The 25,047-nt window shown below is 44.4% G+C and overlaps 1 long non-coding RNA gene across 1 annotated transcript in view; it reads left to right on the plus strand.

Moving 5' to 3' along the window:
• LOC132523882 (uncharacterized) overlaps window positions 1-25,047 on the plus strand; it is a 48,834-nt gene that overhangs the window by 13,512 nt on the left and 10,275 nt on the right. Inside the window, exon 4 of the long non-coding RNA XR_009541684.1 lies at window positions 16,147-16,322. This is a non-coding gene — a long non-coding RNA (uncharacterized LOC132523882). The remainder of the gene's footprint in view (window positions 1-16,146; window positions 16,323-25,047) is intronic.

The following is a 25,047-nucleotide window of genomic DNA, read 5'->3' on the forward strand; positions in this document are numbered from 1 at the left end:
GCCTGCTTCCCCTGCCTTGCCTCTCCTGCAAAAACCACAGTAAAGGCTCTTTCTTTCTCATTCCCTCTGCCCCCTGACCGACCCTGGTGCTTCCCCATGTGGCCCTGCATGGCATGTCATATAGCTTATTTTTAGGGGTGTCTGAGTATAAAGACTTCTTTCTTCATGATGGTCATTTTCGTGCCTGCATGTTTACTATACCTGATTAAAATAATCAATATACAGCCTTTCTTTGGCTCCAGTCTTGCTAATTCCTGGTGACTCTCAAAATGGGACTCGGCCCCTTGCCTCTGGCCTTGATCCTTTAGCCTGAGAGTAAGCCTGTCATCTAACTCTTCAGGCTCTATATTTTCATTTCTTTCTGGCCAGTGTCAAACTAGACACAACAAGGAATGCTGAACTTATGCTTGGAAGAGAAATTTAGCTTCACAGGGTAGTTTGAGTTGCCCTAGAAAAGCTCCAATCCCCCTAAACTGCACCCTCATGCCTAAAATTTTCCCATCACTAACCCATCCCTTCTCCTTGAGCATCATCCTCTGCTTTCTTCTCCGCTTTTAGTTTTGAAATAATTTTCTCAGTTGCTTTTCCCCTTATAATATAAAGAAGAAAGATTGGCTCGAAATGGCATAGGGAGTGCATGCATCTGCTTCTTCTCCTATCCCAAATCCCATGAAATGACAGCAAATATATCCTTAATAAGGAGGGCCTCCAAGCTTAGTCATTAGTTCCCCTCTACCCATTTAGGGTAGTGATGTATATTCTCATCAGCACTAGATTTTGATAGGAAAAAACTGAGTTTCAAGTTAAAGGATATCCGTAGAAAAATAGAATAATAATGTAGAAATCATTAGAAGACAAATGCAATCCAATAAAAGTCAGACAAGAAATACAATAAAGGACAAGAAAGCATGGTAAGTATAAAACATAAAAGATAATCAGGAACAAATCTAAGTACATCGATAATTACAATAAATGAAAATGGGTTTAAATATTGTATTAAAAGTCTCTCAGATTGGGTTTTTAAAAAACGGTCTAAAATTACTGACAGAGAATCTCTAAGACATACAATATTGTTTGAAAAACATATACAAACTAAAAAATTAGCAGTTCGGTCAGACACAGCTGTTGATAGATCCCAAAGCAGCCGTCAGACTGCCTCTTCGGTGCCATCTCCTTGGATGGTTGGAACAGTTAAACATTTACCTTTCCGCTTCCACTGCATCTAGAGGTGGCCATGGGACACATTTGGCAGGTGAAACATATGGAAGCCTATCGGTAGGTTTCTGGAAATCTTTGCTTTCCTGACCAAAAGATCAGATACAGCAGTTCTCTCCTCTTCTTCCCACCTTGAACACGGAGATGTAGCAGGTGGACCCCTGGAAGGGTACAGGCATCTTGTAGACACGAGGTCGCAAACAGGAGTAAAAGCTTCTGGGAATCATCAAGACAGTGGTGTCACCTAATGTCACTGAGCTTCTGGGCTAACTCTAGGACCAACTCACGTCCAGAATTCTTGGAGTGTGAGTCAAGTCAAACCCCCCTTTAAGTCACTTTAAAGAAAGTTTCTAGATGGACGCATTTCCAAGCAAAACAACTGTGCATTGGTATATGTGTATCCAGAGAAGAGGCACAGAGACTACCCAGAAGGTGTCTCACCAAATTATCTATGGTTACCATTCCAGAATGGAATGGGACTGACTCTACGTCCTTCTGTAGTGTTTCACATATTTTCAAGAAGGAAGTATTTATGTATCAATCATGTAATTAACAATTTTAAAAATAAATAATGAAACCTTAGGTTGAAATTATGGGATTATAGTCAAATACGAAAGAAAATGATGTCACTTTTATCATACAGAAATAAACATTGTCCGTTTGCTCTCTTTTTTTCAACTAATATGTTTTATGTTTTAGAAGTTTTAGATTTACAGAAAAATTGAGCAGCTAGTACAGAAAGTTCCCATATACTACCCCTCTCATACAGAAATCATACAGAAATAAACATTGTCCGTTTGCTCTCTTTTTTTCAACTAATATGTTTTATGTTTTAGAAGTTTTAGATTTACAGAAAAATTGAGCAGCTAGTACGGAAAGTTCCCATATACTACCCCTCCCCCCTACAGTTACTTCTGTTATTAACATCTTGCATTGGTATGGTGCATTTGTTACAATTAATGAAACAAAGCTGATATACTATGATTAACGAAAGTCCATAGTTTATATCATGTTTCACTCTCCCATGTTGTACAAAGAATTTTATGGGTTCGGACAAATGTATAATGACATGTATCCACCTTCAAAGTATCATACAGATTAGTTTCACTGCCCTAAAAATTTCCTGTGCTTCCCCTATTCATCACTCTTTTCTCTCCTCCCACCTCCCTCCATCCCCCACTGCCATCGGCCCAATCTCTGGCAAGCATTGACTTTTTATTGTCTTAATTTTGCCTTTTCTAGAATGTCATATAGTTGGAATCATATGAAGTCTTTTAGATTGGCTTCTTTCACTTAGTAATATGCATTTGAGTTTCCTCCAAGTCTTTGCATGGCTTGATAGCTCATGTCTTTTTAGCACCAAATAATATTCCATTGTCTGGATGTGCTACAGTTTATCCACTCACTCACTGCAGGACATCTCGGTTGTTCCCAAGATTTGGCAATTCTGAATAAAGCTGCTATAAATGTCCACGTGCAGGTTTTCGTGTAGACATATGTTTTAAACTCATTTGGGTATAAATACCAAGGAGCACAACTGCTGGATGGTATGATAAGCTTTTGTTTAGTTCTGTAAGAAACTCCCAAACTGTCTTCCAAAGTGGCTGTACCATTTTGCATTCCCACCAGCAACGAATGAGAGTTCCTGTTGCCCTGTCAACGTTTGGTATGGTTGGATTTTTGGACGTTAGCCATTCTAATAGGTGTGTTGTGGTTTGTCATTGTGGATTTTTTTTGGGGTTTTTTTTTTTTTTTTTTTTTTGCGGTACGCGGGCCTCTCACTGTTGTGGCCTCTCCCGTTGCGGAGCACAGGCTCCGGGCGCGCAGGCTCAGCAGCCATGGCTCACGGGCCCAGCCGCTCGGCGGCATGTGGGATCTTCCCGGACCGGGGCACAAACCCGCGTCCCCTGCATCGGCAGGCGGACTCTCAACCACTGCGCCACCAGGGAAGCCCTGTCATTGTGGTTTTAACTTGCAATTGCCTAATGACATATGATGTTTGCATCTGCTCACATGCTGCTTATTTTCTATCTGTTGCTCTCTTTTCATAAAATGTGTAACCCAGGTGACAGCTGGGGTCTGCTGATCTCTCGAAATCAGATAAGATTTATTAACCTGTTTATTCCAAGCTCTGTGAAAGTGCTGATTCCTCTTTGAGATAAATCTAGACTAGACTAGACAAAGAAAGACATATAGAAGTGGAGGAATCTATAATGCTTAACACCCAATCCTGGCCTCTTCCAGCAGTCCCCATCTCTGTCTCATCCACTTGGGCAAGCCAGAGCCCTCAGGGTCACCCTTCATCACTCCACTCCCTCATTCTCTTATCCAGGTCCTGGCAATTGCAGCTCCAAAATATTTCTCAAATCCATTCACTTGTCTCCACTGCCATCACTGCCACCACCAAATACAATAAGAACCCAGTTCAGGCTACCTTTTTTCTCGCCTAAAGGACTGCAAATGGGACGAGAGCTAGAGAGACCTCTTCAACAGGCAGATGTCTTCACGTTACCCGCCTGCTTGCAGGATAGGTAAAACCCTGTCAGGGTCCCACTACCACAACCCTCGCTCCCCACTCCACTCATCGGCACGTGCACTTTTGTCCAGTCACAGTCCTTTTCCTTGCCTTGATTCCTGGGAACACCTACTCAGCATTCATCACTCAGCTCAAGCATCACTCGGCAAAGAAGCCAACTTCCTGAGCGGGACAGACCCCCTTCTTACAACACAGGTTCTCTCTCCCGCGGAACACCTGTCACAGGTGTGATTTGACTGTGCGGTTTTCACAGTGCCCGTTTCACCATTAGACTGTGAACCCCGCGCGACTGAGGATTTTTCCTGCTGTTGCCCACCATTTTATCCAGTGCTTAATACACTGTCACCCTCCTAACAGGCACTCGATAAATATTTGTCAAATGAATGAGTGACTGAACGAATCACTTCCCTAGGGGATTCTCAATACAGGACTAATTGATCCTCCGGGCTACCTTCTTCTGAGGCTGGCATAATAACACAGATAAAAAATCGCTCCAAAATGTGAGCGACTCTAACCCAGGTGACAGATGAATCTTATTAAACTCAGCAAGGGAGAATGGCTTTTGACTTTCTGGGAAAAGATCCAGTATAATAAAATAATGCTTCTTTCTCCCAGCATGCAACTGGGCTGGAAATATTTTACATCAGCTTGTGTTTTACATCATCACCATTCATTAGAGCTCCAGGGAAGCTCTCAATATTCCAGAGGCTAAAGTCTGGGCACATTTGTGAGATCTGAATTTCCGCACCCTACATTAGACTAGCAGGAAGGAGGTTCCTGAGTTCGGCTTTGTCTGACTCCTTTCACATATGGGTGATGTGACCACGTGATGGGCGCACATGGGGCCCCTCTGTTTCTCCCAGGAGCTCGCAGCCTGTCTTATGCAGGACAGGGTATATATTAGGAGAAAGTCTGGACCACAGCCTCCTGCTGAGTCATCTGCCCAGAGATTTTGGGAGAATTCCACCGAGGAGGACTTTGAGGAAGCAGAGAAGACTTTGGGTGCCTGTTCGTTCTGTGCTCCCTTCTCTGAGATTCCCCACTGCGAAAGGGAGAGAGGTGACCTTAGGCTTTGTCTGGTCACACCTGATGGACCAGAGCGGGGAACCCTGACTGAGCATGGGTGAATGAGACAATTTTCCTGGAACCGGCAGCTGGCACTGAGGCTCTTCTAGCCCATATGGAGCTCATGAGTCAGAAGGCTATGTGGAGTCAGGGCTGGCATGACCATTTCTCCCCTGCACACAGAGAGGCGGGGCGAGCTGATGAGCAGATAGAGGCGGAGAGTCTAAAGCGCAAGAGACAAGAGACCGCTTAGTCCCAGTTCCTGGTTCCGGGCCCTTAAGGGGCCTGGGTCTATTCCCCTCCCGATGTCCTACAAGATATCCCTGCATCCTGCCAATAGATTCTAACTTATGCTTGAGCGTGTGCCGTATAAACAGTTATAGAGATACGGTGAGGACCTCCCATATATCGCCTCCTTTGCAAGAACCTCACGCATCCGATCTCATTACCCTCATTTGACAGATAAGGGAGCAGAGGCTTAGAGAGGTCAGGCAGTGTCCCAAGGTCACACACCTAGCAGGTGGCATGGAAGCAGATAAGGAGCTGGCATTAGGAACGAAGGTGGCAACTCCAGTGGCTCCTGCCTTAACGACTAACCAGTGGACCCAGGAGTGGGGCGATGGCTGGGATGGATATCGTCTCCCTGTCCAGGGAAGCAGCATCATTTCCCTCTTGTCCTGGTTATACCTGATCACCATCAGACCACGTGGCAGAAGGCATCAAATTCATTGCTCTGTGCAAAATTCCTTCTCTGCCCCTCAGCCCCATCTCATTTCCTCCGCTGACAGGACAGGGTGCAATTTACATTGTAGCCTTCCCTGGCAGATGCCTGTTTGTCCCATCACTCAGGCCAGGGGAGGTCTGTGCTTCACGTCATCAAGGGGCTGGAACATTTCCCATCGGGGTGCCTGGGAAAGTGGGGGTGGGAGGAGGGAAGAGGAAGCTGTATGTTCTGGTTGTAGAGCAGCAATCTTTTTGCTTTTCCCTTCTCACAATTTGTCTGCTGGTTCCCACCTCAGGCACTACATTCTCTCAGGAGCCAGGGCTGACTGTGCTAGAAGTTGCCCTTGTGCAAGAATAGCCCAAGCATGGTTTCCATGGGAACATCTCAGAAGGAGGATGCTAGGATTCCAGGCTTTTTGTGGCCTTGGATAAGCAATGAACTGGTTGCTTCTGAGAAGCCCAGAGCTTTCCCTTGGCCTTTTCTAACACTGTGTACGGTGCCCATCCCCCACCCCCCGTCCCCCCGCCACATACAAAAAGCGAGTGAAGTGAAAAATTAAGTCAATTCACCCTTAAATTTGTAGGAAAAAAATAAACTTTGTGTTTATTTAATAATCCAAGTGTGTGTGGGTTTAAAAAACTGAGTGGTCAAACCCACTCAGAAGTACAAAGAATCCTAGTAGAGAATTCTAACCAGGGATCGCTGAAGTTCCTGCGGTGGACTGGGGGACTCTAGCTTCCCCTTGATACCTTGTCTGCTCAGTCACTGCCTGATTAAGTAGTCTCTGCCATGCTGCCCCTCAGTGAAGGACGCATTCATCCATTCATTCGTTCACACATCCCACCATCATTTACGGAGCGCCTACCCCTGGTGGAGCCAGGTGCTGCGCCACCAGCTGTGGACACAAAGAACACTTAAGGAACTCACAGCTTAGTAAGGAAGGCAAATAGTGGGCAGATTATAAATCACAGTTGAGTCCAGACCTGAGGCAGGAGGAATTCAAGCATTTCCAGCCCCACGTTATAACTCAACCATTGAGATATTATTGTTAATGGTCAGCCCTTAGCTTTCTGCCCTGGCGACTCTTGAGTACTTGGGTCCTATAGTTAGAGGGGAATGGCTTTTCTCTTTCTAGACTGCCTTCTAAGGATTAGTACCTGCCCTGGAGCCCCTGTGGTCCCCAGGATCCGCTTTAGCTGACTTCTCAGATGCTTTATTTTATTTTTTTAATAGTTAAAAAAAATTCTTTTTCAAATTCTTTTCTCATTTAGGTTATTATAGTGTATTGAGCAGAGTTCCCTGTGCTATAGAGTAGGTCCTTGTGGTTTTGTGTTTTAAATACAACAGTGGGTACATGTCAATCCCAAACTCCCAATCTATCCCTCCCCCTCATATGCTTTAGTATAGTAGGGAAAGACCGTGGGCTTTGAGGCCAGGATCTGGGGTCAGATTCCAACCCTGTCATTTACCCACTGGGTGACTGCTGAATCTTGGTTTCCTCATTTTTATTTAAAAAAAATTTTTTTAATTAATTTTATTGAAGTATAGTTGATTTACAACGTTCTGTCAACTTCTGCTGTATAGCAAAGTGACTCAGTTATACATATATATATATATATATATATATACATTCTTTTTCATATTCTTTTCCATTATGGTTTATTATAGGATATTGAATATAGTTCCCTGTGCTATACAGTAGGACCTTGCTGTTTATCCATCCTATATGTAATAGTTTGCATCTGCTAATCCCAGACTCCCGATCCATCCCTCCCCCACCCCCTCTCCCCCTTGGCAACCACAAGTCTCTTCTCTATGTTTGTGAGTCTGTTTCTGTTTTGTAGATAAGTTCATTTGTATCATATTTTAGATTCCACATATAAGCAATATCCTGTGGTATTTGTCTTTCTCTTTCTGACTTGCTTCACTTAGTATGATAATCTCTAGGTCCATCCATGTTGCTGCAAATGGCATTATTTCATTCTTTTTTATGGCTGAGTAGTATTCCATTGTATATATGTACCAACCACCTCTTCTTTATGCATTCCTCTGTCGATGGACATTTAGGTTGTTTCCACGTCTTGGCTTTTGTAAATAGTGCTGCAATGAACAGTATCTTTTGGAATTATAGTTTTGTCTGGATATACGCCCAGGAGTGGGATTGCTGGATCATAGGGCAACTGTATTTTTAGTTTTTTGAGGTTTTCTCATTTTTCAAATGGACTATCTGGGGCAATCCCTGGTGGTCCAGTGGTTAAGTCTTTGCCTTCCAATGCAGGGGGTGTGGGTTCAATTCCTGGTTGGGGAGCTAAGTAAGATCCCACGTGCCTCATGGCCAAAAAACCAAAACATAAAAGAGAAGCGATATTGTAACAAATTCAATAAAGACTTTAAAAATCGTCCACATCAAAACCAAAAAGTCTTAAAAAAATATACTCTCTGGTAGAGATTGTCAAGAGGTTAAATGAAATAATATCTGCAAAGTGCCTGGCATAGCGTTTAGCATATGGAAAGAGTTAAATAAGTATCAGTCCCTTCCTTTCTACTTTTTAGAATCCCACCCCCACCCACACTGCTCCACTTATTGCCACCTGTTTGCCTGGCCTGCCACTGGAAACAGCTGCCATTTGGGACCCGGTATTACTTGCCAAACTGTACTTTCCTTTTACTGGACCCCATAGCAGAGTGGTTTCCACGAGTCCCCTGGCCGGCCCCATAGATAGACTGCTCTCTGTAGCTTAGAACTCACGCCCTTCCCCTCCGCCCCTGCCCCATTCCCTTCTTCTCTATTTCATTGTAAGAGGATAGGCAATGCATGGGGCTCCTGTGAAGGAACCTGAAGAAATGAAGAATGTAGGGAAAAGTATATTGAGAAGCCAGGTCCTCTCAGCAGAGGTAAGTCGAAGTTCTCCTCTCTTGCAAGTTTCATTGCGTTGATCATTTATGTTCCTTCAATTCCCTGAAGACCTCCAGTGCCCCACTTCTCTTTGTATTGAGTCTCATCTATTATAAGGCTTTCAGCTCAACATTTACAAAGTCAGTATCTTGAGCGAAAGCACAGGCTGCGTTGAGCATTGCTCCTGGTCTCTGAAAGGGCGTGGTGTTTGGTTGGGGCTGGCTGTCTGAGCAGGCTGTGCAGGCAGCCTCCTGGGAGGTGTGATTTGAGTGACGTCTTCTCCCCCCAAATATCTCCGCTTACCAGCTGTTGGAGCGCCTGAAGTTCCAAAATTAGACGATTGCTTTTTTTACTCCCCTTATTCAAATGTCCCAGTTCCTGGCAAATGCAAGTAGATGAAGTAGTCATGGGATGGCCAGTGGGGCCAGCCTGGGGTCGCTGGGGACATGCGGGAGCCGGGACAGATTTGCGGACTTGACCTTTTCTTTGGTGCCGTTCTACTAGCCTGAGACAGCCAGCCGAGAGCGTGGGCCTGAAGAGCCAGCGGACTCGACAGGAGGGGAGGAGGGGGATGTAGAATCAGGACAGGATCGGTTCTGATGTGGAAACCGTTTAAAGAGATGGTGTTCATACTTGACCGTTCAGGGGCAGAGGCCGGGGGAGGGGGCCCAAACTCCACAGAGGTGGCTTATCAGTGTCTCGAGACCGGGAAGTCCGGTGTGAGAAAAAACAAAGTTAGTGTGAGAGCACCGAGCCAGGACGGAGGGGACAAACTCACGCGCTACACTGAGGGTCCCAAAGCCTAGGGGAGGCTGCAGGTGGGAAGGCTGAGCAAAGCTGGAGCTTGGATGGGGACCAGCAGAGACCAGATTAGATTTGGGGGTTGCAGCAACACTCCACCTTGGGATTTGGGTTGTTGTGACCACTGCTGGGTGCGGTGGGCCTTAGGATGGCTCCCACTGGGCCCTGGGAGCACAGCTCAGGGGCTGCATTGTGGGACCCTGGGCTGGCTTGCCGTCATGAGTCCCTATGGGATACTAAATAAAAAAACAACAAAAACAAACAAACAAAAAACCGTTGCCTTTGTCCCCAGTTCCTGGCACAGATCTTCAAAAACCCTTGGACTTTCCAGGAAACTCCCTGGCGGTCCAGTGGTTAGGACTCGGTGCTTTCACTGCTGAGGGTGAGGGCCCGGGTTCAATCCCTGGTCGGGGAACTAAGATCCCATAAGCCTCGCAGTGTGGCCAAAAAAAAAAAAAAGAAAAAAAAACACTTGGACTTTCCAGATGATGGAAGCATCTTTTGTTATTTATAATGACTGCCCCCCCTTTTTTTTGGTCGTGTAGCCTGTGGGATCTTCGTGCCCCGCCAGGGATCGAACCCGTGCCCCCTGCAGTAGAAGCTCGGTGTCCTAACCACTGGACCACCAAGGAAGTCCCTGTAATGAGCCCCTTTTAAACATACCTGAGTTTATGTGGACAAGGTGACTCATGGCGGGGCCCCTAAATAGCTTCAGGATGGAGACTGGTGCCCGGAAAACCCACCGCATGATCGGAGGGCTGGAATTCTCACCCAACCCCACCATGCACCTCCAGGGAAGGAAGAGGGGCTGGAGACTGAGTCTGATCACGTGGCCAATGGCTTCGTCAGCCAGGCCCAAGTATTGAAATCTTGACAGAAACCGAACAACAAAGCTCAGGGAACTTCCTGGTTAGTGAACTTGTCAATATACCAATATATCCCCCCAGTGGGACAGAAGCGGCTGCACCTCTACCTCCCTAGACCTTGTCCTAAGTGTTGCTTCTAGTTGGCTGTCCCTCAGTTGTCTCCGTTATAATAAGATGGTAATCATGTGTATAGTGCTTTCCTGGGTTCTGTGAGTTGTTCTACTGAATTGTCAAGTGGGGGAGGTGTTGTGGGAACCCCCAAATTTGCAGCTGGCTAGGCGGAAGCATGGGTAACTTGGGGATACCTGAGACCGTGGGTGGTGTTTGAAGTGAAGGTGGTCTTGTAGGACTGAGCCCTTAACTTGTGAGGTCTGTGCTAACATCAGTTAGTGTCAGAACTGAGCTGAATTGTAGGAAACCCAGCTGGTGTCAGGACATAGCCCCTTCCTCTGACGAAAGATGAAATTATGTATTACAGCTGTATTGGTATAAATGTGAACGTAATCCAAGCTGGATTCACTATTATAAATCCATTCTTATGACAGTCATTTTTTCCCATCTGACTCTAAAAAAAAATAACATGAAAACCTTCCCGTCAGCCCCAGGCACTGAGCCTAGTGTGCTCAGGGCACGTCTCGGAGAAGCTGGGCTTCTGGAGCAGCTCGAGGATGGAGCATAGCCAGGTGCCCAGAGGGACAGGGAAGGAGGTAGGAAGGAAAGACATCATCATGTTGTACTAGGGTGATTCCTTATCTCCCATATTCCTGTTACAACAGCCTGGACCCATGCCCTCATCATGGCAGCCTTTTTAGTCTTTGGGGACAACTTTTAGACACTATTTGGTGCTATCTTTGCTGGGACTCCAGCAAATGTCTAATCTACCAGGGGAGTGAAGCATTATCCTGGTTTAAGTCTAAGAAAGAGGTGTTCACAAAGATTTCAGAAGTTTCCACCTCCCTCTTACAAATTCTACCTTCTTCCAAATACAACCATGTGGCTACACACTAAGTACAGAAGGGAAGTTGGAGCGAATGTCATCAGGATATGAATTAACTTGAAACCTGGAGTTTCCAATCCCAACTTGTCGGGCGGTCTAATTGATATTCCACATAGGTCATCACCAGGGGCTGGGCAATCCCTGCCCCAAACCAAAACTCTAAGTTACCTAAATGGGGGCGTGCATTCATCCCCCCTCCCACTGAATTTGTTTGCTAGAGCTACCATAATAAGATACCGCAAACGGAGTGGCTTAAACAACAGACATCCATTGTCTTCCAGTTCTGCAGGCTAGAAGTCTGAGATCAGGGTGTCAGCAAGGTTGGTTCCTTCTGAGGGATGTGAGGGAGAATCTGTCCCATGCCTCTCCCCCAGCTTCTGGGGTTTGACATTTTGGATTATAGATGCAGCACCCTGACCTCTGCATTCATCTTCACGTGACGATCTCCCTGTGTGCGCGTCTGTGTCCAGATTTCCCCTTTATATAAGGACACCGGTCATATTGAATGAGGGACCCACCCTACTCCAGTACGACCTCATCTTAACTAATGACAGCTCCAGTGACCCTATTTCTAAATAAAGTCACTGCCTGAGGTCCAGGGGGGTTAAGACTTCAACATATGAATCTTGCCAGCGGGGCGGGGGGCACAATTTAACCTATGACACCTACCTTTACTCTTCCTTGTTCACTGGAGGCTCTAACTGAAGCAGGAATGTACCCAGCAGCCAGAAGCCAAGGTGGGTGGGGGCTCAGTGAGCTGGGGATGACGGGGCAGAAAACCGTATGCACATCTCTGGTCATCCACACGCATCCTTCCTCAAAGAAGCTCAGCAGGGATTGGCTTCAAACGTCTGAATTATTAGACTTCCTTATGAATAGTGTTGCACTTTAGCCGTTCTCTTTGGGACCTGCCTCATCTCCAGTGACTTTTCAGATACAATGTTTCCTCTGCTCTCATGAGGAAAGTCACCTCCTGTAATCCAATGTCCCCTCACTCCTGAATTAGAGCAGGTTCTTAGTGATGAGCAGCAGAAATCTTCTCTGGGTAATTTAAGAAGAAAAGGAATTGAGAAAAGGGTGTTGGGCAGGTCATTGGCTCTCTAGAAAGGATGGTAAACCAGGCCAAGGCTGTGCTTCTGGAAACAAATCACACCACAGTCAGAAGGACCCAGCATGCGCTCTGCCACTAGGCTCGGGCACCCAGGAGGCATGTCCATCCTGGATGTTAGTTGCCTCCACTGCTCCTGGAAACTCTATCTAGAGCCTTTTTTTCCAGATTCGGAGGTATCCCTGAGCCCTAAAGGATGGGCACATCTGCGCTAAAGCTTTCTAAGGCCACCTTCATGACTAACATTTTCTGATTAACTGTAGATTCCAATAGTCACCTCCTGACCGGTGAAAACTTGGCTCTGCTGGGGTCCTGAGAGAAGAAGACACTGAGATGAGTTAAGAGTGAAAACGTTTAATGGATGGCCAACAAACACATGAAAAGATGCTCAACGTCACTAATCATTAGAGAAATGCAAATCAAAACTACAATGAGGTATCACCTCACACCGGTCAGAATGGACATCATAAAAAAATCTACAAACAATAAATGCTGGGGAGGGTGTGGAGAAAAGGGAACCCTCCTACACTGTTGGTGGGAATGTAAATTGATACAGCCACTATGGAGAACAGTATGGAGGTTCCTTAAAAAACTAAAAGTAGAACTACCATATGATCATGCAATCCCACTCCTGGGCATATACCCTGAGAAAACCATAATTCAAAAAGACACATGCACCCCAATGTTCATTGCAGCACTATTTACAATAGCCAGGACATGGAAGCAACCTAAATGTCCATTGACAGAGGAATGGATAAAGAAAATGTGGTACCTATATACAATGGGATATTACTCAGCCATAAAAAAAAAAATTGGGTCATTTGCAGAGACGTGGATGGACCTAGAGACTGTCATATAGAGTGAAGTAAGTCAGAAAGAGAAAAACATATATCATACACTAATGCCTGTATGTGGAATCTAGAACAATGCTATAGATGATCTTATTTGCAAAGCAGAAAGAGACACAGATGTAGAGAACAAACGCGTGGATACCAAGGGGGAAGAGGGATGAATTGGGAGATTGGGATTGACATATATTTGCCACTGGGTATGAAATAGATATCTAGTGAGAACCTACTGTATAGGGAACTCTATTCAGTGCTCTGTGGTGACCTAAATGGGAAGGAAATCCAAAAAAGAGGGGATATATGTATACGTATACCTGATTCACTTTGCTGTACAGTAGAAACTAGCACAACATTGTAAAGCAACTATACCCCCCCCAAAAAAAAAGAGTGAAAAACTTTATCAGGAGTAACATCTGTGGGAGGAAAAGGCAGGAAGTGGGATGGGGCAGGGATGGGTTCAGTCAGACCACGATACAGAATTGTCCCCTCCAGCCTGATGGGAACTCTGAGCAAACGCCTGCAGAGGAGTGATGGGTGGGAACGGCTGGGGGCTTGTGCCGCGTCATGCTCGGTCACTGTCCAAGCCACTCCAGGAAGAGGGTGGCTTTGACGCCAAAGCGGAGGTGGACTTAAAGATGTCTGTCAGTTAACCACTTACCTAGTGGTTGGCCCAGAGCCTTGGTCCTAAGTAAAGGGAAACAGCCATTCAAGGATGTGGGTCAGGGCTTCCCTGGTGGCGCAGTGGTTGAGAGTCCGCCTGCCGATGCAGGGGACACGGGTTCGTGCCCCGGTCCGGGAGGATCCCACATGCCGCGGAGCGGCTGGGCCCGTGAGCCATGGCCGCCGAGCCTGCGCGTCCGGAGCCTGTGCTCCGCAACGGGAGAGGCCACAACAGTGAGAGGCCCGCGTACCGCAAAAAAAAAAAAAAAGGGATGTGGGTCATGCATAGCCATGCAACTCTCAGAGTCTGCCTCCGCTCCAGGCAGTACTGTACATGTAGATGGGGCATCTTTACAGAGGAAACACATGTCAATATCATACATTGGCTTCTGTCATTTTTCTTATTCTATGGGTCTTGGTTCCACTTCCCCAATGAGATTGTGACTGTCCAAAACTACAGACTAATCTGACTTCCTCAGCATCCCTGACAGAGCCTCGCCTGAGGCTGAACACGGAGTAAAAGCTCTAGGAACATTTTCTTTGTTTTTTCTTTTTTTAATGTTTTGGTCGCGCTACGTGGCATGTGGGATATTAGTTCCCCGACCAGGGATAGAACCGGTGCCCCCTGCATTGGAAGTGCAGAGTCTTAACCACTGGACCGCCAGGGAAGTCCCTCTAGGAACATTTTCTGATCCATCTAAGGTGGCTTTCTCACTGCTTCCTCATCCCGTCTCCACCACGGCCCCCGCCCCATCCCTAAGCACTGCAGTTTGAAGGCTCCGTTAGAACAGGCCATAAGTAAAGCCCCTGGCTCACTGTCAGGATGAATTTCTGACAGACAAGTGCTTTCCTGCCCATCTCCCTCTCCAATCATTTATTGTTCTTGTCACAAATTAAAAAGAAAAGCAGGCAGCGCTTAAGAAAATCTGTGGCCCCACTCGACACCTCCCGCGCAGAAAAGCATTTGACAACCGGTTCCCATGGCAACGGGCTTTCTTTGAAATAATTCCTTGTTCGGTGCGCCAGACCCCCGCCTTTCTCTTCTTGGGAGTAATGGCCAGCATTGAAAGTGAGATCAGAGAAGGAGAAAACAATCCAGATGAACAGAGCCCACAGGCCGGCAAGAGGGCTCTCGCGGCCCAGGAGGGAAGAACCCAACGCCTCCGTCCTCAGGGCCATGCTGGTGCTCACCAAAGCGTTCAAAGATGCCAGGATGAGGTCTGAAAAAAGCTGACAGCAGCATCAACAGGCACTATTTAGAGCTACACAACTGAGCAGAGTTCTCTACTTTTGGAAAAGGGCCACGTTCGCACATTCTATGCAACTGTGCCTGCCCCGGAACCTGCTTGCTTCCAGATTTTTTCTTTTTTTTGGTTCTTTGGTGCCATGGCACATGGGCAGTGCTTTCGCCTCAGAGGAGAGCTGCCCCTGCCCTTGCCCTTCATCCTTATGCCCACTGTGCTAAGCAGTGAGACCCAGACCTGACTTCTGTTGTAGGTTGACTTGTGGTCCCCCCAAATTCCTACGTTGAAGTCCTAGCCTCCAGGACTTCAGAACGTGACTGTAGACTTTGGAGATAGGGCCTTTAGAGAGGTGATTAAGTTAAAATGAGAACGCTGGTGTGGGCCCTAATCCAAGCTGACTGGTGCCTTTATAGGAAGAGGAGTTTGGGATACAGAAGAGACACCAGAGATGCACCAGCACTGAGGAAAGGCCATTGTGAGGACTCGGTGAGAAGGCAGCTGTCTGTGGGTCAAGGAGACAGGGCTCGGGAGAAACCAACCCTGCCTGCGCAGTGATCTCGGACTTCCAGCCCCCAGTCTGCGTGTTTTGTTGGGGCAGCCCAAGCACTCAAATACGACTTGCCCCTGGGCTGCAGAGGCTCCATTTGTCAGACTGGGACTCAGGAAAGCCAGTCTAAAATTATCTGCTTTACATCCCTTTCAGAGGGGGATGGGCTCCACCAAGAGCTCCAGCAAGCTCACTGCCCTCACCACGCGACCTCTGATACACTTGTGTCTTGACGTGTCTGAAGGTCTCTTCTCTCACTGGATACCGTACTCTGTGAAGTGACTGATGGAGGCCCAGTGTCCACTCTTTACAGCAAAGGAAGCCGGACGGGTCTAAGTGATCCAGCCCGGGAGGCTGGGCGACCTAAGTAGTTGTGTCCTTGCTTCTCCATCCACCCACGTTTACAGTATTTTAATGTATATGAGATCCCTGAACGGGATGCTTTGAGGTTGGGATGCTATCTTCTTCCATTTGTATCCTGGCCACTGGGACTGTGCTTAGCATGAAAGCACTTAATAAAGATCCCTGAATAAGTTAATGAATCTTATTCTGGCCAGGAGAAGGAAGCTTTAGGATTTAAATCAAAAGAGAAATCTCTGGTCTTTTGTTCTTTTCTTTCTTTCTTCTTTTTTCTTTTAGACGAGGAGACAAAAGCTTAGAGAGTGAAGTGACACAGAAGCAGAACCAGGACCAAAACCAAGGTCTTCTGAATCCAAGTTCTGGGGTTTTCTGCTCTGCCATTCACTGAACTGAATACACAGCCAACTGTGTGTGCACCCATGTCAGGAAAACAAAGACAATACCTATATTTTCAGGTAAGCACAGTCTCTTTTTTTTTTTTTAAACATCTCTATTAGAGTATAATTGCTTTACAATGGTGTGTCAGTTTCTGCTTTATAATGAAGTGAATCAGTTATACATATACATATGTTCCCGTATCTCTTCCCTCTGGCGTCTCCCTCCCTCCCACCCTCCCTATCCCACCCCTCCAGGCGGTCACAAAGCACCTAGCTGATCTCCCTGTGCTATGCGGCTGCTTCCCACTAGCTATCTATTTTACGTTTGGTAGTAAGCACAGTCTCTTAGGTTCAGCATTCGAGTGTGAATCTACTTATTATGTTTCAAAGGACCTGGTATTATTCCATGTACATCCTGGTATTTGCCTCTTTCATCTTTTCACTCCCTTCATTAAAATTCTCAATGGCTCCCAACTGAGTCCCAAGTACAGAGACTGCACATAGGAAGCATTTGATACATTCAAAAAAATAAATTAATGAATAAATGAAAGCAGAGATAATTCTTAATTCCTCCCCCTGGCATTCAAAGCTCTCCATAATCTGGTACCCTAATTTTCAGCCTTCCTAGACAAAATCCTTTGCTCTAGCTGGCTCAGTTTCCTCTCTGCTCCCAGAAGAATGCATCATTTGTAACTCTGCTTTGGTTGTTCGCCCAGACTCAGATCACCCTTGTCTCCCTTATTTGTCCATCCTGAAGTAGCTCACATCTTCAAGCCTAACTGAAGCCCCCCCTCCTTCTGGCTTGGTGCACAAATAAGGATTTGGAGTCTGGAAGATGTGGGTGGAGGAAAAGGAATCTACAAAGCCTTCTGAAATAGAGGTGCAAGTTAGGAAGAAAACCTGGAAGAGACAGAAGTGGAGGGATTGCATTTGCTTTTGCCACTCAGAGAAACTATAACCTCGATCAAGTCACAATCCCGGTAGCTGCAGTTTCTTCATTTATACAATGGAGCTTTAGACTAGACGGTCCTTAAGACAATTCCAGCCTTAACACTCTGACTTCCCATCAACCCAAACAGCTGCTGTCTCTCTTTGTAGGGTCCCCAACTCTTTTCTCTCCTCTTCCCCAAGGCCATGTATGCACAAAGCCCTGCTCGCCAGAGACCTTGACCATCAGTCACCCCCTCCTTTCTATCTTCAACTTCTTCCTCTCTAATGGTTCTTTCCTACCAGCATTGAATGCGCTGAAAGTCTTTTCCATCTTCCAGAGAAGGAGGTGGGTTTCCACTTTTGTCCATGATGGAATATCTAGTACCAGACTTACCTTCCTGCTGTAAACACCAATTCATTAGACAAACTATATTAAAAAAAAATGTTTTCAGACATTAGGGAATGGGCAGTGCAGAACTGTGATTCCCAATAGAAAGGAAACAAATGAGATGAGCCCTAAGATTGCTTTGGCTTTCTGCCTGGAGACACTTTCCCGATGATGGTACAAGAGGTACCCAAGCAGAGCCAGTGGTCTCAGTGAGTTGAGGGGAGGCCAGAGTAGCTGGAATTTGCCAGAGAGAGGATCAGAGAGGAGGGAGCCATGTAGAGAAAGCCCTCCCGAAGTCAGCACTGGGGTCCCCTTGAGTCTTTGGCTGAGTACTTAGTTATGCCCACATAGGAAAAAACTCCGCATCACCAGGCAAAGAAAACTATAATTCCCCAAACGGAACAATTCCCAGAGCTCATGTAGGGCTTGGAGATGTTTGAGTTATGACTAGCCAAAGGAGAGAAACCCCTCTGAACACCTGGATCACTTAGTAAAGACTCCAGAAGGGTCACACATTAGTAGTAGGGCTAAATCTGCCCTATTTGACTTCCCCTAGCAAAGCTTAGAAACAAGCCAAATGATGCAATCAGAGGAGGCAAAGCTGTTTCACAAATAACTGTCTGCTAGAGCTAACTTCTATGCCCTTTAAAGGAAGAGAACAAAGTGCAGACACCCGACAACCTAATATTCACGACGACCAGCGTAAGGGTTAAGTAGTCAGGGTTCAATCAGAGAAGCAGGGTGAGTGGGAGTCATATATATAGGACATGAATTTATTAGAGGAACTGGCTTACACAGTTGCAGGAATTGGCTAAGCACGCCTGGAGTCCATAGGGCAGGCAGACAGCCAGGGAAGAGCACAGTAGGCTGGAAGCATGGTGGGGAGAAGAAAGAAGAGAATTTCAGATCTAGTCATTGTTTGGAATCTCTGAGCTCAGCGGAGGCCCGAGACCTCTTTTTTTTTTTTTTTTTTTTGCAAGGTGATTCTCAAATTTATATGGAAATTCATAGATAGAATAACCAAGACACTGCTGAGGAAGATAGATGTGATAGAACTCACTCTCACTCTACTATAAGACTTTTAGACTGTGTGGTATTGACATAAACGTAGACAAACTGACTGATAGAATGGAAATGGAGAGCTAAGAGCAGGCGCATTTATATAATTTATGACAAAGGTGGCACTGTAGAGCAATAATAAAACAGTATTTTTGAATTGACCCCTGCCTCACAGCCTAATTAAAACTATATATATATATATATATAAAAATAATATAATAATTCCAAGGGGACTTTAAGTGTACAGAGCCCTCTTTTAAAGGCTTCCAAATGATTACGTTAGGCCCACTTAGAATACGCTCCATTGTATTAACTTGAAGACAACTGATTATGGACTTGAATTACATCTGCAAAATTCCTTCAAAACGGCACCTAGATTTGTGTTCGATTGAAACTCTGGGAAAGGGTGTGTGTGTGTGTGTATTACAAAATAGCTTCAGTTTCCCTTCCATGCTCCAACTCCTATGAGAGAAATATCCCTTGTACCCTACCATAACTGGACACATACTAGAAAGGGAATTCTGGGAACTGTAGTTCAGCCTAGCCAAGGTGACATATCACAAAGCCATCACATTCAGCATCTAAAAGTTAGACCTTCATTGAAGCATAACCAGGAGACGCCCGTAACCAGGATAAAAATATAAACAGACACAGACATGACAGAGATGATGGAATTAATAGAAAAGAACTTTAAAAGAGCCATCATAAACATGCTCAAAAATTCAAGGGAAAACCTGAAGACAATAAGGAGAGAAATTAGAGATATTAAAAGAAATCAAACAGGACATCTAGGGCTGAAAAAATAAAATGTCTACAGTGAAAAATATACCAGATGGGCTTAGCTGTAGATTAGACACCAAAGAAGAGAAAAATTAATGAACTTGGAGATGTAGTAATAGAAATTCTCTAAGTTGAAGCACAGAGGGAAAAAGATCTGAAGCAAAATGAAAAGGAAGAGAGCCTCAGTGACAGTATCATGTAGTCTTACATATGTGTCTCCCCAAAGGAGACAGGGATCAGAAAATTATTTCCAAATTTGATGAAAAATATAAATCTCAATATTCAACAAGTTCAGTGAATACCAAGCAGAATAAATAGATACCACATCAAAGCACATAATAATCTAACTGATGAAAGCCAGTGAGAAAGGGGAAAATCTTAAAGAAACCAGAGAAAAAAAGACACATCATATTCAAGAGAACAAAAATGAGATTTACTACAGAATTTTTGTCAGAAGCAGTGTAAGCCCGAAGTTAAAGGAATGGCATCCAATGTGCTGAAATTAAAAAAAAAGAACTGCTAACCTAGAATTCTGTATGTAGTGAAAAGATTCTTTAAAAGTAGAGTAAAATAAAGACATTTTTGATAAAAACAAGCTGAGATAATTCATTGCCAATAGACTAGCACTGCAAAAAATTGTAAAAGGAGTTTCCTCAGGCTGAAGGAAAATGACATGAAATAGAAACTCAAATGTACATAAAAAAATGAAGAGTACTAGAAATATTAAATGAGTGAGTAAATATAAAAGGCTTTCCCCCCTCATTTAAAAATCTTATAAGAGAACATTGAACACAGAAATCAGAATGCGCTGGACTTCTCCCTCTGCACAGGATCTCACATTTTGATGTTGGCTGGGCTCTCACCTGGAGGCGTGGGGAAGAATCTATCTTTTAGCTCATTCAAGTTGCTGGCAGAACCTGGTTCTAGGTTCTAGGTTGAAGGTCTAAGGTCTATGCTTCCTTGCTGGCTGGTACTCAGGCTCTGCCCTCAGCTCCCTGAGGCCCCCATTTCTTCTCACATGGCCCCCTTCATATTCAAAGCAACAATGATGTATCAAGTTCTTACACTTTGAATCTGCCTGACTTCCCTTTTTATTAATCAGAGAAAGGTTTCTAATTTTTTCTTTTAGTTTCTTTTTAGAGCGTTTTTTTTTTCCACAGCACAATTGAGAGGAAGGTACAGAGATTTCCCATATTCCTCCTATCCCACCATGCATAGCCCCGCCCATTATCAACGTTCCTTACCAGAGTATCCCCTCTCAACAGCTCCTACCATTATCAACATCCCCTATATTTGTTACAATTGATGAACCTACTTTGACACATCATCAACGTCCAAAGTCCGTTGTTTACCTTACATTCATTCTTGGTATTGTACATTCTGTGGGTTTAGGCAAATGTATAATGAAATGGATCTATTTTTTATTTTTTTGCGGTATGCGGGACTCTCACTGTTGTGGCCTCTCCCGTTGCGGAGCACAGGCTCAGGATGCGCAGGCTCAGCGGCCATGGCTCACGGGCCCAGCCGCTCCGCGGCACGTGGGATCTTTCCGGACCGGGGCATGAACCCGTGTCCCCTGTATCGGCAGGCGGACTCCCAACCACTGCGCCACCAGGGAAGCCCGAAATGGATCTATTATTATAGTATCATACAGAGTCTTTTCGTATCCTGATAATCCCGTGTGTTCTGCCTATTCATCCCACCCCTCACCTCAACCCCTGGCAACTGCTGATCTTTCCACTGTCTCCATAGTTTTCCCTTCTCAAGAATGTCATAGAGTTGGAATCATACAGTAAGTAGTCTTTTCAGATTGCTTTCTTTCACTTAGTTATATGCATATAAGGTTCCTCCTTGTCTTTTCACAGTTTGATAGCTCGTTTCTTGTTAGTGCTGAATAACATTCCACTGTCTGGATGTACTACCATTACTTATCCACTCACCTACTGCAGGACAACTTGGTAGTTTCCAAGTTTTGTCAACTATGAATAAAGCTACTATAAACACCACATGCAGGTTTTGCTGTGGGCATAGGTTTTCAACTCCTTTGGGTAAATACCAAGGAATGTGACTGCTGGGTGGTAGGGTAAGAGTATATTTAGTTTTTTTTTTTTTTTTTTTTTTGTTGGCCGAGCTGCTCAGCTTATGGGATCCTAGTTCCTCAACCAGGGATTGAACCTGGACCTGGCAGTGAGAGCGCCGAGTCCTAACCACTGGACTGCCCGGGAATTTACAAGAGTACGTTTAGTTTTGTAAGAAACTACCAAACTGTCTTCCAAAGTGGCTGCACCATTTTTATTCCCACCAGCAGTGAACGAGACTTCCTGTTGCTCTGCATCCTTGTGGGCATTTGGTTTGCTAGTGTTCTGGATTTTGGCCATTGCAATAAGCGTGTAGTGGTACCTTATTGTTGTTTTAATTTGCATTTCCCTGATTGACATATAATGTGGAGCATCTTTTCATATGCTTATCTGTTGTCTGTATATCTTCTTTGGTGAGGCGTCTGTTAAGGTCTTTGGCCCATAAACTTCTCTAATTTTAAGGGCTTATGTGATTAGATAAGGCCCACGCAGATCATTTCCCTCTTAATGTCAACTGTGCCATGTAACATAACATAATCACAGGAGCGAGATCTCATCATGCTCGCAGATTCCAGGGCATGGGGATAAATGAAGATCACTGATATAAGAACAAAGGCAAGACACCATCACTTGCATTTAGCAGAGACTCAAAATCAGGCTGGGGAGTGGGAAAAGGGGAAGGCTTACCATAAGATCTTATTGAAGGCTTTTGGCATACGGAAGGTGGAGGTGGGCTAATTGTAAGCAGAAGATCCCATGTGATTGTTAAGGGTAGCATATTTGGCTTTCTCTTTTTTTAAATTTTTTAAAATTTATTTATTATTTTTTTAATTTCTGGCTGTGTTGGGTCTTTGTTGCTGTGCACGGGCTTTTCTCTGGTTGCAGTGAGCAGGGGCTACTCTTCGTTGTGGTGCGCGGGCTTCTCATTGCGGTGGCTTCTCTTTTTGCGGAGCATGGGCTCTAGGTGAGCGGGCTTCAGTAGTTGTGGCACACGGGCTCAGTAGTTGTGGCTCGCGGTCTTAGTTGCTCCGTGGTATGTGGGATTTTCCCGGACCAGGGCTCGAACCCGTGTCCCCTGCACTGGCAGGCAGATTCTTAACCAGTGCACCACCAGGGAAGCCCTGGCTTTCTCTTTTTGTTCCTAAGTTGGAAGTGGAGGCAAAAATTAGGGAAGCTAGCAGTTACTGACCAAGTGCTGACTCTTTGGGGCTGGTTGCTGCAGAAGTTGTGAGCCAGAGATCTATTTTTTTATATATGGTCAGCCCATTGTCATTTTGTATATTCAGTCTTTCAAGGGATTAGTGGGAAGATTTTGGGGGAGCATTTTAGAAATTCTACCTATTGCAGATATCTACAAAAAATGTACTTACAGCTAACACCAAACTTAATGGTAAGATATTGAATGCTTTCCCTTTAAGATCAGGAACAAGACAATGATGTTCTCACCACTTGTATTCAATATGGTACTGTGGGTTCCAGCCAGTGCCATAAGTCAAGAAAAAGAAATAAATGATATCTAGATTGGAAAAGAGAAGTAAAATTGTTTTAATCTCGGATGACATAATCATTTATGCAAAAAAATCCATGACATCAAAAAAAAGTTACTAGAACTGATAAGTGAGTTTAGCAAGGTTGCAGGACACATATCAATATATAAAAATTAATTGTAGATCTATATGCTAGCAACAAACAAATTAAAAGACAAAATGACTTACAATAGCATTAAATATTAAATACTTAGGAATACAATTGACAAAAAGTGTGTAAGACCCCAATACTCAAAACTACAAAATTTTGCTATAAAAATTAAACATGACCTAATAAAATGGAGAGATATACCATGTTCATGGATCAGAAAATTGACTATTGTCAAAATTTTAGTTATCCCCAAATTGATCCATAGATTAAAGGCAATTCCAACAAAATTCCCATAAGGCTTTTTTGGTAGAGATTGAGAAGTTTGTTCTAAAATTCACATTGAAATGCAAAGGGTCACAAACAGAATAACTCTGAGAAAGAAGAACAAAGTTGGAGGACTTACACTACCTGATGTCAAGACTTATTATAGTGTTATAGTAAATAAGATGGTCAGTATTGGTGCCAAGATAGACAAATAGATCAACGGGGCAGAATAGAGTCCAGAAGCAGATGCCCACATATATGGTCAGTTAATTCTTGACAAAGATTCAAAACCCATTCAGTAGAGAAATGATAGTGTTTTCAACAAATGGTGCTGGAACAGTTCGATATCCATATGCAAAAAAGAAGCAAAACCTGGAAGAACCAAAAGAGAGAAGCAGACAAATCCACAATTATGGTTGCATATTGTAACACCCGTCTCAGTAATTCACAAAAGTAGGCAGAAGATGAGCAAGGAAATAAAAAAAGTGTACAACTTTTTCAACCAACTTGACTTAATTAAAACTTGCAACCTACAACAGTAGAGTCCACATTATCCTCATGTGCACATTGACCATTTAACCAAGATAGACCATATGTTAGATCACACGTCTTTGAAACCACGGGGTGTATTCTCTTACCACAAAAGAATTAGAAGTTAATAATAAAAAGATGATTGAAAACCCACATATTGGAAACTGGACAACATAGTACTAAATAATTCAAGAATCAGAAAAGAGATCATAAGAGAAATTAGGAAATATTTTGAAATGGCTAACAATAAAAAAAATATCAAAATTTGTGGAATGCAGGTAAAGCAGTTCACAAAGGAAATTTATAGCTTTCAAGGCTTATAGGTTGTTATCTATATTCCTGAACAACTGGCTATAAATCAGAAGTTCCCACGTCCCCCTTTGGGTTCTATTAATTTGCTAGAGCGAATCACAGAATTCAGGAAGCCTGCTTACTCACCAGAGTACCAGTTTATTCCAAAGGAAATTAAAGGATGTGAATCAGCAGCCAGATGAAGAGATGCATGGGGCAAGGTTCTGAATAAAGGAGCTTCTGTGGAGCCCTGGGGTCCAGCATGGTGGCACATGGAAGCATTCTGGTTCCACCTGGAGCTTTCTAGTACCCCTGCTTTTTGGTTGTCTTATGGAGCCTCATTACCAAGCCATGATTGATTAAATTATTGACCATTGGTGATTCAACCTCTAGCCCTTCTCCCCTCCCCAGAAGTCAGGGGGTGGGACTGAAAGTTCCAACAGTCTGTTCATGATCGGTCCCCCTGGCAACCAGTGCCCCCATCCTTAGGGGACTTCCAAAAGTCACCTCATTAACACAAACCCAGTTCTGGTGAAAATGGGCTTGTGAATAACAAGACACCTATTTCACCTTTATGGCTCTGAAGCCATTTCAGGAACTGAGAACAAGAGAACAAATATTATAACAAAAGATGCTCCCTTTGCTCTTATTTCTCAGGAAATTACAAGAATTTTGAGAGCTGTGAGCTAGGAACTATGGCTGGAAGACTGAAATATGTATTTATCGTAAATCACAATATCTTTAACTACTTTGCACCCCTCAAAAAACTAATTCATGGTTTATGAAAAAACCATAATGAAAATATTTAAAGTATTATGTAACAAAATTATGGGATATAATTAAA

This window comes from Lagenorhynchus albirostris, chromosome 7, assembly GCF_949774975.1.
Source record: "Lagenorhynchus albirostris chromosome 7, mLagAlb1.1, whole genome shotgun sequence".
In the NCBI taxonomy this organism is placed as follows: Eukaryota; Metazoa; Chordata; class Mammalia; order Artiodactyla; family Delphinidae; genus Lagenorhynchus; species Lagenorhynchus albirostris.